The 17,468-nt window shown below is 48.7% G+C and overlaps 1 protein-coding gene across 4 annotated transcripts in view; it reads right to left on the bottom strand.

The window, feature by feature from the left end:
- The window catches only part of NAP1L1 (nucleosome assembly protein 1 like 1), a 58,996-nt gene extending 43,563 nt beyond the window's left edge, over positions 1-15,433 (bottom strand). For 2 of the 4 annotated variants that reach the window (XM_069764568.1, XM_069764569.1), the window contains exon 1: positions 15,119-15,296. The gene's annotated coding sequence lies outside the window, so the exon portion shown is untranslated. Of the gene's footprint in view, positions 1-15,118 lie in introns of all 4 variants that reach the window. The other 2 variants (XM_069764565.1, XM_069764567.1) reach the window with 2 other exon arrangements.
- Between the last annotated feature and the right edge of the window lie 2,035 nt (positions 15,434-17,468).

The raw sequence follows: 17,468 nt of genomic DNA, 5'->3' as shown, positions 1-17,468 counted from the left end.
GTACAGTAGTTAAATCCTCGTTTTATAAAATATGAACTAATCAAACAATTAATAGGTTTTTACACTGGCCTTTTATCATCATCAACTACCTAGAACACAGCCCACATAGTATCCAACACTGGCCAGGTAGTATATAGCAGCCACACGGTATCTAACAGCCCACGTAGTATTTAGCAGTGTAGGCACCATATCCCTGTAAAAAAAAAAAAAAACAAAAAAAAAAAAAACTTTTAAATAAAAAATAGTTACTGAATACTCGAGTATAAGCCGACCCCCCTAATTTTGCAAAAAAAACTGGAAAAACTTTTTGACTCGAGTATAAGCCTGGGGTAGGAAATGCAGCAGCTACCGGTGAATTTCAAAAATAAAAATAGATGCTCCATACTGTTCATTATTGCCCCATAAGATGCTCCATATCGTTCATTATGGCCCCATAGATGCTCCATATAAAAGCTGTGCCATATATAATGCTCTGCACCATTCATTATGGCCCCATAGAAAGCTGTGCCATATATAATGCTCTGCACCATTCATTATGGCCCCATAGAAAGCTGTGCCATATGGAATGCTCTGCACCGTTCATTATGGCCCCATAGAAAGCTGTGCCATATATAATGCTGCTGCAATAATAAAAAAAAAAAAAAAAAAACACATACTCGCCTCTCTTCACTCAGGACGCTGGCGCTTTCAATATTTACCTGCTCCTCGTGCGGCTCCGTCTCCAGCACTGACGCGCAGAGGGCGCGCACTGACCACGTCCTCTAACCTGAGCGTCACTGCCAGAGGATGCTGGAGACTGAGCCGCACCGGAACGAGGAGCAGGTAAATATCGCGCAGCGCTCCCCTCCCCGTATACTTACCTGCTCCCGGCGCGGTCCCTGGACGTCCCTGCTTCTTCCACCGCTGCATCTTCTTCCTGTATTGAGCGGTCACAGTTACCGATCATTACAGTCATGAATATGCGGCTCCACCTCTATGGGAGGTGGAGCCGCATATTCATTTCTGTAATGAGCTGTACCATGTGACCGCTTAATACAGGAAGAATCTGCAGCGCTGGAAGAAGCAGGGACCGCGCTGGGAGTAGGCAAGTATAATTACACAGCCCCCGCTCCCCCGCCGACCCCCGGGTATGACTCGAGTATAAGCCGAGAGGGGGACTTTCAGCCCAAAAAAAATGGGCTGAAAATCTCAGCTTATACTCTAGTATATACTCACCCGACGGGATCCAGCGAACCTCTGGCGATGCGCGTGGTTGCCGCCATCTTGCGTTCCCAGGATGCATTGCGAAATTACCCAGATCACGTAGCGGTCTCACGAGACCACTAAATATTCTGGGTAATTTCACAATGCATCTCTGGGACCGAAAGCTGGCGGCAGGCGCGAGAGCATCGTCGGACTACCGAAGGTGAGAATAGCAGGTTTTTTTATTATTTTTAACATTAGATCTTTTTATTATTGATGCTGCATAGGCAGCGTCAATAGTAAAAACTTGGTCACACAGGGTTAATAGCGGCAGTAACGGAGTGAGTTACCCGTGGCATAACGTGGTCCGTTACCACTGGCATTAACCCTGTGAGTGCGGTGAACAGAGGGGCGTATGGAGCGGGCGCCGGGCACTGACTGCGGGGGAGTAGGGATGGACTAATCAGACTGGCCGTCACTGATTGGTCACGGCAGCCATGACAGGCAGCTGGTGAGACCAATCAGCGACTTGGATTTCCATCACAGACAGAGGCCGCGACCAATGAATATCCTGGACAGACGGAAGTGACCCTTAGACAATTATATATAGTAGACTAGATGGTGACCCGATTCTAACGCATCGGGTATTCTAGAATATGCATGTCCACGTAGTATATTGCCTAGCCCACATAGTATACAGTACAGAGCCACGTAGTATATTGCCCAGCCACGTAGTATATAACACTGCCCACACAGTATATAACAGTGGCCACGTAATATCTGGCACAGCCCACATAGTATGTAACTGGCCAGGTAGTATATAGCAGCCATGCGGTATATAATACAGCCCATGTAGTATATAGCAGCGTGGGCACCATATACCCGTTAAAAAAAAAATATATATATATATATATATAAAAAATAGTTCTATACTCACCCGCCGGGATCCAATCCAGCGACGCTGTCCCAATGTGCGCGCGGCTGCCGCCATCTTCTGTTCCCAGGATGCATTGCGAAAATACCCAGATGACTAAGGCTACGTTCACATTAGCGTTTTGCGTGTTTGCGTCGGGCGACGCAGCGGCGACGCATGCGTCATGCGCCCCTATATTTAACATGGGGGACGCATGGACATGCGTTGTGCTGCGTTGTGCGACGCATGCTTTTTTTTGCCGCAAGTGTCGGGCGCAGAAAACGCAACAAGTTGCATTTTTCTTGCGTCCAAATTTCGGCAAAAAAAGTGTTTTTTGCGTGCGTTTTGATTTGCGTTGTGTGTTGCGTCGCCGACGCAGCGGCGCACAACGCAAATGTGAATGTAGCCTTAGCGGTCTCGCGAGACCGCCAAGTCTTCAGGGTAATTTCGCAATGCATCGCTGGGAACGGAAGATGGCGGCAGGTGCGAGCGGCTCGGCTGACTATGGAGGGTGAGTATAGCAGGTTTTTTGTTTATTATTTTTAACATTACATTTTTTACTATTGATGCTGCATAGGCAGCATCAATAGTAAAAAGTTGGGGACACACAGGGTTAATAGCGGCGGTAACGGAGTGTGTTACCCGCGGCATAACATGGTCCGTTACCGCCGGCATTAACCCTGTGTGAGCGGTGACCGGAGGGGAGTATGCGGGCGCCGGGCAGTGACTGTGGGGAGTAAGGAGTGGCCATTTTCTTCCGGACTGCCTGTCGCTGATTGGTCGCGGCAAAACAGCCACGACCAATCAGCGACTTGAATTCCATGACAGAGGCCGCGACCAATGAATATCCGTGACAGAAAGACGGAAGTGACCCTTAGACAATTATATAGAGGTGTCCCTTCTAGTGGGTGAAATGTGATCTTGTCCATAAGCGCTTACTAGCAATGGCCATTTCCTTTTGTGTCAGAGTATGTACGGCCTGTCATGGTGCTCGGCTCCACCTGAGTCAATATCTGATTTGTTAACTTTTCCAATGTCTGGTTTTCTTGAATACACAAAGGACGGCGCTGGACCAGAAGCTGCAGAAAAGTCACTTCTTCATTTTCACAATCTTTGGAGAGTACAGTACCACCAACGCCAATCATTCACAGGTCAGATCACCAGTTATGCCATCCATTGCCGATCTTGTGCCGCCTTTACCATGTCATGGATGTCACTCTTTGCTGAATGAATAAACCCTTGTTTTTATTTCTGTTTCACTACATGGGATGACTGTGTGGTATTGCCGAGTCCCCTTTCTGCTTCCTGGAACCGAGGTTTTCATAAACTCCTCCTCTTCATAGTCCTGGTTTGTACAATACATGAACTGGATGTTAAGAATATATTGGCCTCTGGAGGCTGGAGCTGCTGGCCTGTCATCTGCTCTGCATTCACTGCCTACCCCTGGTCATTCTCGGCCCTAACAAAGCTTTCTCCTCTGTCCTCTCCTGCTTCTAAGCTGTAACATAATAAAATACAGTAATATCTAAAAATCATGGATTTGGTAAATATAGACCCCGCACTGTTAAGCCCGAAAATGGTACCAATAAAAACGTTAACTTGTCCCGCAAAAAACAAGACCTCACATGACTGGACCAAAATATGGAAAAATTATAGCTCTCAGAATGTGGAGATGCAAAAACTATTTTTTGCAATAAAAAGCGTCTTTTAGTGTGACAGCTGCCAATCAAAAATCCGCTAAAACCCCCCCACTATAAATAGTAAATCAAACCCCCCCCTTCATCACCCCCTTAGTTAGGGAAAAATAAAATAAAAATGTATTTATTTCCGTTTTCCCATTAGGGTTAGGGCTTAAGTTAGGTTTTGGATGACATTTACAGTTGGGATTAGGGGAATGTTGGGATTAGGGGTGTGTTTGGGTTAGGGTTTCAGTTAAGGTACCATTAAACTAAGCGACGCTGCAGCGATATAGACAACGATCCGACCTAAACTAGATCGCTGGAGCGTTGCTGTTAGGTCACTGTAGAGATGTCAAACACAGCAACTCCAGAACGATGCAGGAGCGATCCAGTGATGTAACGGCGACTCACTTATAGTTCTCGCTCCATGTAAAAACATTGCTGGCGTCGTTGCTTTTGATGTCAAACATGACGATACACCCCGATCTAACGACCAAATAAAGTTCTGGACTTCTAGCTCCAACCAGCGATATAACAGCGGGATCCAGATCGCTGCTGCGTGTCAAACACAACGAGATCGCTATCCAGGACGCTGCAACGTCACGGATTGTTGTCGCTCTCGTTGCTGAGTGTGATGGTACCTTTAGAATTGGAGGGTTTCCACTGTTTAGGCAAATCAGGGGCTCTCCAAAAACGACAGTGTCCTCCCTCAATTCCAGTCAATTTTACATTAAAAAGTCAAACGGCGCTCCTTCCCTTCCGAGCTCTGCCATGTGCCCAAACAGTGGTTTACCCCCACATATGGGGTATCAGCAGACTCAGGACAAATTGTACAATAAATTTTGGGGTCCAATTTCTCCTGTTACCCTTGGGAAAAAAAATCAAATTGGAGCTGAAGTAAATTTTGTGAAATAAAGTTAAAAAAAAAAAAAAGGTTCATTTAATTTTTTTTTAAATATTCCAAAAATCCTATGAAGCACCTGAAGGGTTAACAGGGGGAGCACAGCCTGGTGTTCGCAGACTATCACAGCTGATAACTGGCACATGATTGCAGCATTCCGGTGCGCAGGGAGGGGGCTCCCTGCGACCCTCGGAGCAACACGATGTGAACGTGTTGCTCTGATAGTCTCCTCCGTCCTCCTCCCTGCAGGCCTCGGAACCAAGATGACTGCGGGGCTCCTTCCGGGTCCTACAGGGAGGTGGCTTGCAGGCGCTGGCATGCCTCCTGCAGTGCCTGTGAGATCAGTGATGTGACACTTTACCATGATGTCCCACAATGGCACAAAGAAAAAAAAAAAAAAAAAATGTATAAAATACAAAAATATGTATTGTACCAATAAATATAATCTATGTAAATAAAAAAAAAAATAATAATAATAGAAGTACACATATTTAGTATTGCCGCGTCCGTAACGACACGACCTATAAAGCTATCCCACTAGTTATCCCCTTCAGTAAACAGTAAAAAAAAAACCTAGGCAAAAAACAATGCTTTATCATACCGCAGAACAAAAAAATGGAATAACACGCAATCAAAAAGATGGATATAAATAAACATTGTACTGTTGAAAACGTCATCTTGTCCCGCAAAAAAAAGAGCCGCCATACAGCCTCAGTGAAAAAATAAGTTATAGCCCTCAGAATAAAGCGATGCAAAAATAAAATATTTTTCTATAAAAAGAGTTTATTTTTTATTGTATAAAAGCGCCAAAACAAAAAAATGATATAAATGCGGTATCGCTGCAATTGTACTGACCCAAAGAATAAAACTGCTTTATCAGTTTTACCAAACGCAGAACGGTATAAACCACTCCATCCCCCCCCCCCCCTGGAAAATAAATTCACGAATTGCTGGTTTTTGTTCATTCTGCCCAACAAAAATCAGAATAAAAAGCGATCAAAAAATGTCATGTGCCTGAAAATAAAAATGTCAACCCATCCTGCAAAAAAAAAACAAGACCTCACATGACTGTGGACCAAAATATGGAAAAATTATAGCTCAGAATGGCAACGCCAAAAATATTTTTTGCAATAAAAAGCATCTTTTAGTGTGTGAAAGCTGCCAAACATGAAAACCCGCTATAAATAGTAAATCAACCCCCCCCCCCCCCCCAATTATCACCGCCTTAGTTAGGGAAAAATAATAAAAAAAATATATATTTCCATTTTCCCATTAGGGTTGGGGGCTAAAGTAAGGGTTAGGGTTGGGGCTAAAGTTAGGGCTGGGGCTAGAGTTGGGGTTAGGGATTGGATTATGTTTACGGTTGGGTTAGGGGTGTTGTTAGGGTTGGGATTACGCTTAGGGGTGTGTTGGGGTTAGGGTTGGAGTTAGAATTGGGAGGTTTCCACTGTTTAGGCACACCAGGGCCCCTGCAAACGCAACATGACGCCCAATCTCAATTCATACAATTCTGCATTGAAAGACAAACGGTGCTCCTTCCTTCTGAGCTCTGCCGTGCGCCCAAACAGTGGTTTACCCCACATATGGGGTATCAGCATACTCAGGACAAATTGGACAATAACTTTCAGGGTCCAATTTCTCCTATCCTATTTTCACCACTTGGATAAAAAATAACCTAGAAATGTTAGATGTCTATGAACTCGTAATGACCTAGAGAATCACAATGGCAGGTTAGTTTTAGCATTTAATGAACCTAGCAAAAAAGCCAAGCAAAAAACAAGTGTGGGATTGCACTTTTTTTGTAATTTTACCGCACTTGGAATTTTTTTCCCGTTTTCTAGTAAAAGACATGGTAAAACCAATGGTGTCGTTCAAAAGTACTACTCGTCCCACAAAAAATAAGACCTCACATGACCATATTGACGGAAAAATAAAAAAGTTTATGGCTCTGGGAAGGACGGAAGTGAAAAATTAAAAAGCAAAAACGAAAAAGGGCCGCGACTTGAAGGTGTTAAGGGCATAAAAATTCAAAGTTGGAGAATTGCGAAATTTTCAAAATGTTCACCAAATTTCCGCTCTTTCAGAAATAAACGCAGGCAATAAAGAAATTTTACCACTATCATGAAGTACAATAAGTCATGAGAAAACAATGTCAGAATCATCAGGATCCGTTGAAGCTTTCCAGAGTTATAACCTCATAAAGGGACAGTGGTCAGAATTGTAAAAATTGGCCCGGTCATTACCGTGCAAACCACCCTTGGGGGTTAAGCATGAATACCTCAGCAGACCACACACACACACACAGGCCACTCAAAAAAAAAAAAAAAAAAAAAAAAATCACATTGCACTCGGACCAATATTAAGCTATGGGGCAGCTCCCAGCAGCCCACTTTGTCGGCCGTTTTCCCTCGGTCCGAGACAATCGCAGCATGCTGCGATTGTCACGGACACTGCTGACTCGCACCCATATGAGCCTATGGGTGAGAGTGCACATCATCTGAGTGCTGTGCGTTATAAGCGGACCCCAGCAATGGAGGAGATGGAGAAATTAGTTTCTCCGCCTCCTCTGCAGCTGTGCTCCGATCCACTCTGTGCGAGACGGTCGGAGCACAGACGCATGACACTCGGCTCCTGCTCGCAGCAGAGCAGGAGCAGAAGGTCATTAGCATACCGCATCCGATTATCTCGCATCGGATGTAATACGCTAGTGTGACCCCAGCCTAATCAGGATAACGGCGCCAACCTGACACTGTAGATTTCGCAGCACAATCCTGCTGACAGGTTCACTTTAAGCACCGATTTTTCAGATTCCATTTAGGCTGCTTTCACACATCAGTTTTTTGCCGTCAGTCACAATCCGTTGGCTGGACGGTTCCGTCTCAAATTGAAAAACTGATGCGACGATTCCATTTTTTTTTTGGACGGATCCGACTAGTGTATCCGGCTAATTGGATCAGAGCATGCTCAGTTAAAAGTGGAATCTGGTGCTGGATTCCATCATTTGACAGATTCGGCACCACAGGCTTCCATTCTAGCAAACGATGGACAGCAATGGATCCATCGCTGTCAGTTTTTTCAACGTACACAAAAAAACGTTACTTTGCCCGTTGTCTCCAGCCGCCGGACAAAATTTGACGGATCCGGCGAATGACAGATTCGCCATCCGTTGCTAATACAAGTCTGAGAAAAAAAACGGATTCAGCGGCATCAGTTGCCAGATCTATTTTTTTTTTTCTCAAAATTCAACAGATTGCGACCGATTGCAAAACACTGATGTGTGAAAGGGGCCTAAAGGTACCTTCACACTCAGCGACGCTGCAGCGATACCGACAACGATGTCGATCGCTGCAGCGTCGCTGTTTGGTCGCTGGAGAGCTGTCACACAGACAGCTCTCCAGCGACCAACGATCCCGAGGTCCCCGGGTAACCAGGGTAAACATCGGGTTACTAAGCGCAGGGCCGCGCTTAGTAACACGATGTTTACCCTGGTTACCAGCGTAAAAGTAAAAAAACAAACACTACATACTTACCTACCGCTGTCTGTCCCCGGCGCTCTGCTTCTCTGCACTCCTCCTGCACTGGCTGTGTGAGCACAGCGGCCGGAAAGCAGAGCGGTGACGTCACCGCTCTGCTTTCCGGCTGACCGACGCTCAGTCAGTGCAGGAGGAGTGCAGAGAAGCAGAGCGCCGGGGACAGACAGCGGTAGGTAAGTATGTAGTGTTTGTTTTTTTTACTTTTACGCTGGTAACCAGGGTAAACACCAGGTTACTAAGCGCGGCCCTGCACTTAGTAACCCGATGTTTACCCTGGTTACCAGTGAAGACATGGCTGGATCGGTGTCACACGCCGATCCAGCGATGTCTGCAGGGAGTCCAGCGATGAAATAAAGTTCTGGACTTTCCTCAGCGACCAACGATGTCCCAGCAGGAGCCTGATCGTTGGTCGCTGTCACACAGAACGATTTCCTTAACGATATCGTTGCTACATCACAAAAAGCAACGATATCGTTAACTATATCGTTATGTGTGAAGGTACCTTTACAGTTGATCATTAGGAGCACAATAAAGTCATATTATATGGCTCAATCCCCTCTCCGCCACGAAAAGTCACATTAGTATTATAGTAGATAATCAGGCAGGACCCTCCAGTAGTAAGGCATCCATCTTCCATTTAATGACAGGAATTTTTTTTTTTGCTCGTATTTGCTTCCTGTTACGACCCATAGCTTTCTTTTTCTGTAGACATAGCCTTGTCATCATTTGTTTGTGGAACAAGTTGCATAAGTACCCATTTTCCCCATATATTGTACTGAACAAGTAAAGAATTCCCAGGAAAGTGAAATAAAGCCAATGTTTCTTGGGGTCTGTTTTCACCGCAGTGTAAGGTGTTATTGCTGCTCCATCAGGATTCTCTAGGTCAGTACCATTGTGGCTTGTCCAAGTCTTCTTGTAATGGTTAAAATTAAAATAATTCTGATGTGTGACAGATCCATTTATGCCAGTCAGCATTTCCTGACACTGAACTCATTATTCTGTCCTAGGAGCAGGAGATGAGCGCTTCTTCATGTCATTATTAGAGTACGTATATTTTGATGATCGCTTTTATTGTGTTTTGGGGGTGGGCACAAAGTAATGGTGACTGAAGTGGCGATTGTGGTATTTAGATCATCTTTTTGCCATTTTATTACTAATGTCAAGTATTTAATATCAGAGATTTGACTTTTTGGGAAACAACTACACCACGTAAGTTTGTTGTTGTTGTTTTGTGGGGGGGGGGGGGGGGGGGGGGTTGTTGGCAACTTGAAAAAAAAAAAAACTTAAGTTATATAAAAGATTTTTATCTTGTTCTTAGATCCCCTTGGGGGACTTGAACTAGCAATCGATTATACTACATACCAACAGTTTCTGGACGTGAACTCCATTCTCTCTCTTGGGTTATAAGGCCTGTGTGCTGGAGTGTCCGTCTATCTCTGTTTTCTGCTCCCCCATTTGGTGTTGAGCATGCATGACAGACTAAAAATAAATTATATATATATATATATATATATATATATATATATATTTTCCAATGTGGTCTGTATATATCTACATACCAACAGTATTGCAACAGATAGAGAAGTCAGTTTTCCAATTCAGCACAGCCTGTGGTAGAGCTTCTCTAGAGGACCGAGATGGCAGTCACACCCAGATGCAAGGGTAACCCTGATTGACAGCAACATATAAAGGTACCTTCACACTGAGCAACTTTTGAACGATAGCGATCCGTGACGTTGCAGCGTCCTGGATAGCAATCTCGTGTTTGACACGCAGCAGCGATCAGGATCCTGCTGTGACATTGCTGGTCGGAGCTAGAAGGTCAGAACTTTATTTCGTCCCTGGATCACCTGCTGTCATCGCTGGATTGGCGTGTGTGACGCCGATCCAGCGATGTGTTCACTTGTAACCAGGGTAAACATTGGGTTACTAAGCGCAGGGCCTCACTTAGTAACCCGATATTTACCCTGGTTACCATTGTAAAAGTAAAAAAGAAAAAAAAAAACCCAGTACATACTCACATTCCGGTGTCTGTCACGTCCCCCGCCGTCAGCTTCCCGCACTGACTGAGCGCCGGCCATAAAGCACAGCGGTGACGTCACCGCTGTGTTAACAGCTGGCACTGAGTCAGTGCAGGGAAACTGACGGCGGGGGACATGACAGACACCGGAATGTGAGTATGTAGTGTTTTTTTTTTTTTACATTTACAATGGTAACCAGGGTAAATATCGGGTTACTAAGCGCGGCCCTGCGCTTAGTAACCCGATGTTTACCCTGGTTACCTGGGGACTTCGGCATCGTTGGTCGCTGGAGAGCTGTCTGTGTGACAGCTCCCCAGCGACCACACAACGACTTACCAACGATCATGGCCAGGTCGTATCGCTGGTCGTGATCGTTGGAAAGTTGCTCTGTGTGAAGGTACCTTAAGAGATTAAACTGCAGCGATCAGAGCAAGCTGCGGGCGCAGTAGTAACAGGCTAGTATGAAGCAAGCTAAACAACTGAGCCAGCTCCATACATCTTTATTGAACAATCATAGGGAGTTAAGGGATTTTCTGTGATATGCTTTGAAGCTACGGATACTGCCAGAATGCTAAAAGTTAAATATCTACGGTTTGACTTCTGTGCCAGTGAGTGGTACCTGGTTAAATTAGCATGGTTAAGAGGACACCATTAGTGGAAAGCGACTGGTTAATGGTAACTTGGTTACAGGACCACCATTTTTGTGGGTGGGACTGTATGCACTAACTGATCTTGGCTGACCACCAAAGATTGCTACTAGTGATGAGCGAGTGTACTCAACTATTCATGACTGCTCGGAGATTTAGTTTTCATCGCCTCAGCAGCATGATTTACAGCTATTAGCCAGGCTGAGTACATGTGGGGGTTTGCCTGGTTGCTAGGGAATCCCCACATGTAATCAAGCTGGTTAATAGCTGTAAATCATGCAGTTAAGGCGATGAAAACTAAATCTCTGAGCTGTCATAAGTACTCGATCACCCAAGCAACGAGTACTCACTCATCACTAGTAGCAATCTTTAGTGGTCAGCCAAGATCAGTTAATGCATACAGTCCCACCCACAAAAATAGTGATCCTGTAACCAAGTTACCATTAACCAGTCGCTTTCCACTGATAGTGTCCTCTTAACCATGCTAATTTAACCAGGTACATCCATGAATTCAACTAAGGCTACTTTCACACTTCTGGTTTTTTTTTAATCCGTCACAATGCGTTGGCGCGACCCATCAAAGGATGCATCAAAAATAGTGAAAAACATATGCAACGCAACCAGTATTTCGACGCATCCGCTAGGCGGTACTGTCGAAAAGCTGGATCCGTCACATCCGTTTCATCTTTTTTTGACGGATCTGTATTCCATGACTAAAAATGGGAGTCCCCCAAATGTGATTGACTACTGGAAAATAGGGAAACCAATATATTGACTGGCTGTCTTCAGGCTGGCAGGAGTCTTGTTGGCACATTTGGGGGCGACGCCCCAGGCCAGGTTTATATAGATTTTGGGCCTGTCTGGCCAGTTGGCTACAAATCCCTGATTCTGAGCATGCTCAGTGTAAAAAAAAGAAAAAAATATGGATTCCATCATACGACGTGTCACGACGGATCCTGCGTCCATAGGCTTCCATTCTAGTCAACGACGTATGCCGCAGGATCCGTCGCAACACGTTTTCCCGATGCAGACAAAGTGTTACATTGAACGTTTTTTTCCCAGACGACGGTCCGACATAACACAACGGATCTGTCGCATGACGGATGCGACGTGTGGCCATACGTCGCTAATACAAGTCTATGGGGGAAAAACCGGTTACTGCTGGCACATTTGCAGGATCAGTTTTTTTTTCCCTGAAAACGACGCATTGCGACGGATCTGAAAAGACGGAAGTGTGAGAGGCCTAACTGATTTGGATGGGTCATAAGTGATTTGGGTTCCAGCATTGTGACCATCAACCATGAGAGCAAAGATCTTGCTCCCCACCTATAGCCACTGCACATGTGTGCCGCTCCTTGTTTGGTAAACTAACAGATCACTGTTCAGACTTGCTGGCTTTGTTTGCCCTAACGACATGGCATAACCCTACAAGTGGCAGCTTTCCCACTGACCTCGAAATTGGCATTTAAAACCAGTTTCAAGCTGATGAGCCTTTGTCAGGAATATTTGTCAGGAATAAATAGACTAAACTTTGTTACATGTGGTCTTGTGCTCTAATGGTGCTGCTCTATCGGATCATTGAGATTTTATATACCCCTCCCCCCGCTAGTGAGGAACCATGGCCCAACAGGACAGCATCCCGCAGCCATGATGGGATTGGGGTTACTACACAGGTCACCATTGAGTATCATTAAGGTCCAGAGGTCGCATCAAAACACTAGCCTGCAGATATATGGGGGTGGGGGGAGCACACAGCCTGCAGATATAGGGGGGGGGGAGCACACAGCCTGCAGATATATGGGGGGGGGGGAGCACACAGCCTGCAGATATATGGGGGGGGGAGCACAGCCTGCAGATATATGGGGGTGGGGGGAGCACACAGCCTGCAGATATATGGGGGGGGGGGGGGAGCACACAGCCTGCAGATATATGGGGGGGGGGAGCACACAGCCTGCAGATATATGGGGGGTGGGGGGAGCACACAGCCTGCAGATATATGGGGGGTGGGGGGAGCACACAGCCTGCAGATATATGGGGGTGGGGGGAGCACACAGCCTGCAGATATATGGGGGGGGGGAGCACACAGCCTGCAGATATATGGGGGGGGGGAGCACACAGCCTGCAGATATATGGGGGGTGGGGGGAGCACACAGCCTGCAGATATATGGGGGGTGGGGGGAGCACACAGCCTGCAGATATAGGGGGGGGGGGAGCACACAGCCTGCAGATATATTGGGGGGGGGAGCACACAGCCTGCAGATATATGGGGGGGGAGCACACAGCCTGCAGATATATGGGGGTGGGGGGAGCACAGCCTGCAGATATGGGGGGGGGGAAAGCCTGCAGATATATGGGTGGGAAGCACAGCCTGCAGATATATGGGGGGGGGGGGGGGGAGCACAGCCTGCAGATATAGGGGGGGGAGCACAGCCTGCAGATATATGGGGGGGGGGGGGGGAGCACAGCCTGCAGATATATGGGGGGGGGGGGAGCACACAGCCTGCAGATATATGGGGGGGGGGAGCACAGCCTGCAGATATATGGGGGGGGGCACAGCCTGCAGATATATGGGGGGGGGGAAGCACAGCCTGCAGATATATGGGGGGGGAGCACACAGCCTGCAGATATATGGGGGGGGGAGCACACAGCCTGCAGATATATGGGGGGGGGAGCACACAGCCTGCAGATATATGGGGGTGGGGGGGGAGCACAGCCTGCGGATATATGGGGGGGGGGGAAGCACAGCCTGCAGATATATGGGGGGGGGGGGGGAAGCACAGCCTGCAGATATATGGGGGGGGGGGGAAGCACAGCCTGCAGATATATGGGGGGGGGGAGGGAAGCACAGCCTGCAGATATATGGGGGGGGGGGAAGCACAGCCTGCAGATATATGGGGGGGGGGGGGGGAAGCACAGCCTGCAGATATATGGGGGGGGGGGGGAAGCACAGCCTGCAGATATATGGGGGGGGGAGCACAGCCTGCAGATATATGGGGGGGGGGGGGAAGCACAGCCTGCAGATATATGGGGGGGGGGGGGGAAGCACAGCCTGCAGATATATGGGGGGGGGGGGGAAGCACAGCCTGCAGATATATGGGGGGGGGGGGAAGCACAGCCTGCAGATATATGGGGGGGGGGGGAAGCACAGCCTGCAGATATATGGGGGGGGGGGGGAAGCACAGCCTGCAGATATATGGGGGGGGGGGGGAAGCACAGCCTGCAGATATATGGGGGGGGGAGCACAGCCTGCAGATATATGGGGGGGGGGGGGAAGCACAGCCTGCAGATATATGGGGGGGGGGGGGGAAGCACAGCCTGCAGATATATGGGGGGGGGGGGGAAGCACAGCCTGCAGATATATGGGGGGGGGGGGAAGCACAGCCTGCAGATATATGGGGGGGGGGGGAAGCACAGCCTGCAGATATATGGGGGGGGGAGCACAGCCTGCAGATATATGGGGGGGGGGGGGAAGCACAGCCTGCAGATATATGGGGGGGGGGGGGGAAGCACAGCCTGCAGATATATGGGGGGGGGGGGGAAGCACAGCCTGCAGATATATGGGGGGGGGGGGAAGCACAGCCTGCAGATATATGGGGGGGGGGGGAAGCACAGCCTGCAGATATATGGGGGGGGGGGGAAGCACAGCCTGCAGATATATGGGGGGGGAGCACAGCCTGCAGATATATGGGGGGGGGGGAAGCACAGCCTGCAGATATATGGGGGGGGGGGGGGGGAAGCACAGCCTGCAGATATATGGGGGGGGGCGCTGCTTTATGATCTGGAATCGGCTCTGCCCCTACAAAGATGTCAGCCGGACGCCACCAGCTGGCAGGGCCCGGCACCAGCAGTGCGCCATCCGGGTGAGGCCCCGACACCACGTGGTGGCGCCTCTCGGGTCACTGCTGGTTCCGGCCGCTCCCGGCATCCGCTCGGGGTGCGATCACACCGGCGACACGTGGAGCTCTGCGGCCATCCCCCGGCCAGGCCTCTCCGGGCCTCACATGCCCGGACGCTCCAGACACGGAAAGTCTCCCCGCACCGGGCGCGCCCTCAGACACATTGTCTCCCCCAGCACGGCGGGACCGGCGGCCATGACATGGCCCCTGTATCCGTGCGCAGCAGGAATACCGGCCCGAGCGTCCAGTGCCTGCACACGCGGCGACTCTCCTCACACCGAACCCCGCCGTCTCTCCCTCAGGAGCCCCGCTCCAGGAGCGCTTACCGGGGTGACGGAGCACTTACCGGGGTGACAGAGCGAAAAGTCCGCTGCCGCCGCGCAGTGTCACAGACAGGAGGAGGAGGGAGCGCCCCTCTAGGATGGCGGCAAAATAAGAAGAGGAGCAGAGATCCCGCCGCCCGCGCTCATATACAACGGGAGGCGTCAGCACGTACTCCCCCCTCTGTCACCATGGCGACGTGCGCCGGCCGCCCGGGTTCGCGCTCCTTTCTGGAGGGGCGTGTCCTACTGTCAGAGATGGCTGGAGCGCTAACCCCTTGTGTGCCGGACCTGTTGCGGGGTCCCGCGCCTCAGCCCCAGAATGGCCGCTCCCATTGCCCCAGCGCTGTGGTGAGGGCGTTCTGGGTCTCCAGTACTGGGAGCGGTGACACCAGGACAGATGCCCCCCACAGTGAGCGCTCCAGGGGTCTCCAGTCTTAGTTTCATCTGAGAATTTAATCTGCGCGGATTTGATTGTTCTAGTAGCTCGGCAGCACGTACTGATTACACAGGCCAATGTGCTGCCGAGAACAATTGGGTAAAATTCCCGGCACAAGCACCTTGCACGTTAGTTGGCGGCCTGTTATGGCGCCGATGGTTGGTAGTGAGTTCCATCAATCTCTGGGGAGCACAATTGTCGCCATGTTGGATCTGACACTTGTTTGGGACTCGTCAAAGCAGGTACGGACTGGGGCTGAAATTCAGCCCTGGCATTTGAAATCACACAGGCCCATGTTGTCCCCGGCCCCAAGCACCAGATGGAATATATTTCTATTCTTTCCCTGAATGGAGGAAAGTAAGATTTTCTACAAGACCAATAAACTAATGATACCCGTGGCCTGCTGGGGTACGTGACGGAGTCAGCCACTTTGTGCTCCATCACAATTCTTAACAGTATGGGTATCTTGAGAACATCAATTCTGTTAACAATGTTGCAGACAAGGCAGCACATGACCAGACAGGCCCTTCTAGCATTTGCCAGAATTGCCAAATGGCCAGTCCGGCCCTGCGTCAAAGTGACCCCGGTATTTCTCCATCACAGCTTCTTAGGCTTCTTTTACACTTACCGGGCTTTTTGCAGCCCGTTATTGCGGGTCTTTTCTGCAGGCCGTATCGCCACAATTTTCATGGTCTGCCGCAATAACGGACCGCAAAAAACTTGCAGATCGCCGTTTTTCGGGTTTCCAATAGTATAGCAAAAGTATTGGGGAACATAGCATAAGCAGGAATTAAAACATAACGTTTAATGTGTATATCTAAAAAGAAAACAAAGTACAAAAAATAGTGTCACCTAAAGAGGAATATAAAAAGGGTACTACATAATGTGACCTGTCAGGTACTACATCATAACTGGATTAGTACTCCTCCTAAGGGTTTAATAAAACAACACTCGCAATGGCCCAGTGGGTTTATCAATCAACCCAAGGTACCTTATTAGATAAGGGTAATACACACATGCAAAAGCACTAGTTGAGTGCAAAAACAAATAAATGGATAACCTTGGTTGCATAAATATCAGCAGGTATCACAAAAAAGGAGCAGGGGTCAGATGGTGTGAAACATGAACAAATATATAAAATGGAACAGTCTCACCAATTGCCAAGGACCAGTAAAGTGGAGCCAAAACTTGCTGGAATGAATGGATCCATCATGCCACAGCGTCGGGAGACAATACCCTGTCAATCCCTATAGGGGCTATCAATAAAGCTGAATCCCCAAGCTCCCGCCCTTACAAGGGCAGTCCACATCTACCCTTAAAATATAACGTGCCCTGCCCTCTCCCTATATCGGTGCTCTGCAGTGTAGCATAGAGGGTGGCAGGTCTCTATGCCTTTTCATGTATCACTTTATCTTCCATGCAAGCTAGTCCCTGATGATCCAGCTTGAAAGAAACGCGTTGGGACACCGATATAGGGAGAGTGCGGGGCACGTTATATTTTAGGGGTAGATGTCGACTGCCCTTGTGTCACGCTCACGCCCTTACTGGTGGGCGTGAGCTCGGGGGGTTTGTGGCCCCACTGTGCCACAAACCAGACTACCCTGGAAGGGGCGTGACTATGACAGCTGCCTGAGTTTTCACTGGAGCTTCTGATGGTGAGGTCAGGCTTATGCAGCAGGCAGCTGCCAGTTGCTACTCCAGAGTGGTGTCTGGCTGTGGCTGCTGATCCCACTTGGGAGACAGGAACACCAGGATTGGTGTGGGCATCAGGCAGGACTGGCAGAAGAACACGGCTGGAACTCAGACGAGTAGGCTGGCACAGCTGAGACACAGGGCGGGTAGAGACATGGCAGAGAACACAGGGCTTGCAGAGACACAGCAGAGAACACAGGGATGGCAGGAAACACAGGACTGGCTAGGATGGCAGGAACACAGGA

The sequence above is a fragment of the Ranitomeya imitator genome, chromosome 4, assembly GCF_032444005.1.
Source record: "Ranitomeya imitator isolate aRanImi1 chromosome 4, aRanImi1.pri, whole genome shotgun sequence".
Taxonomy (NCBI): Eukaryota; Metazoa; Chordata; class Amphibia; order Anura; family Dendrobatidae; genus Ranitomeya; species Ranitomeya imitator.
This window is presented reverse-complemented; position numbering and strand designations above follow the sequence as displayed.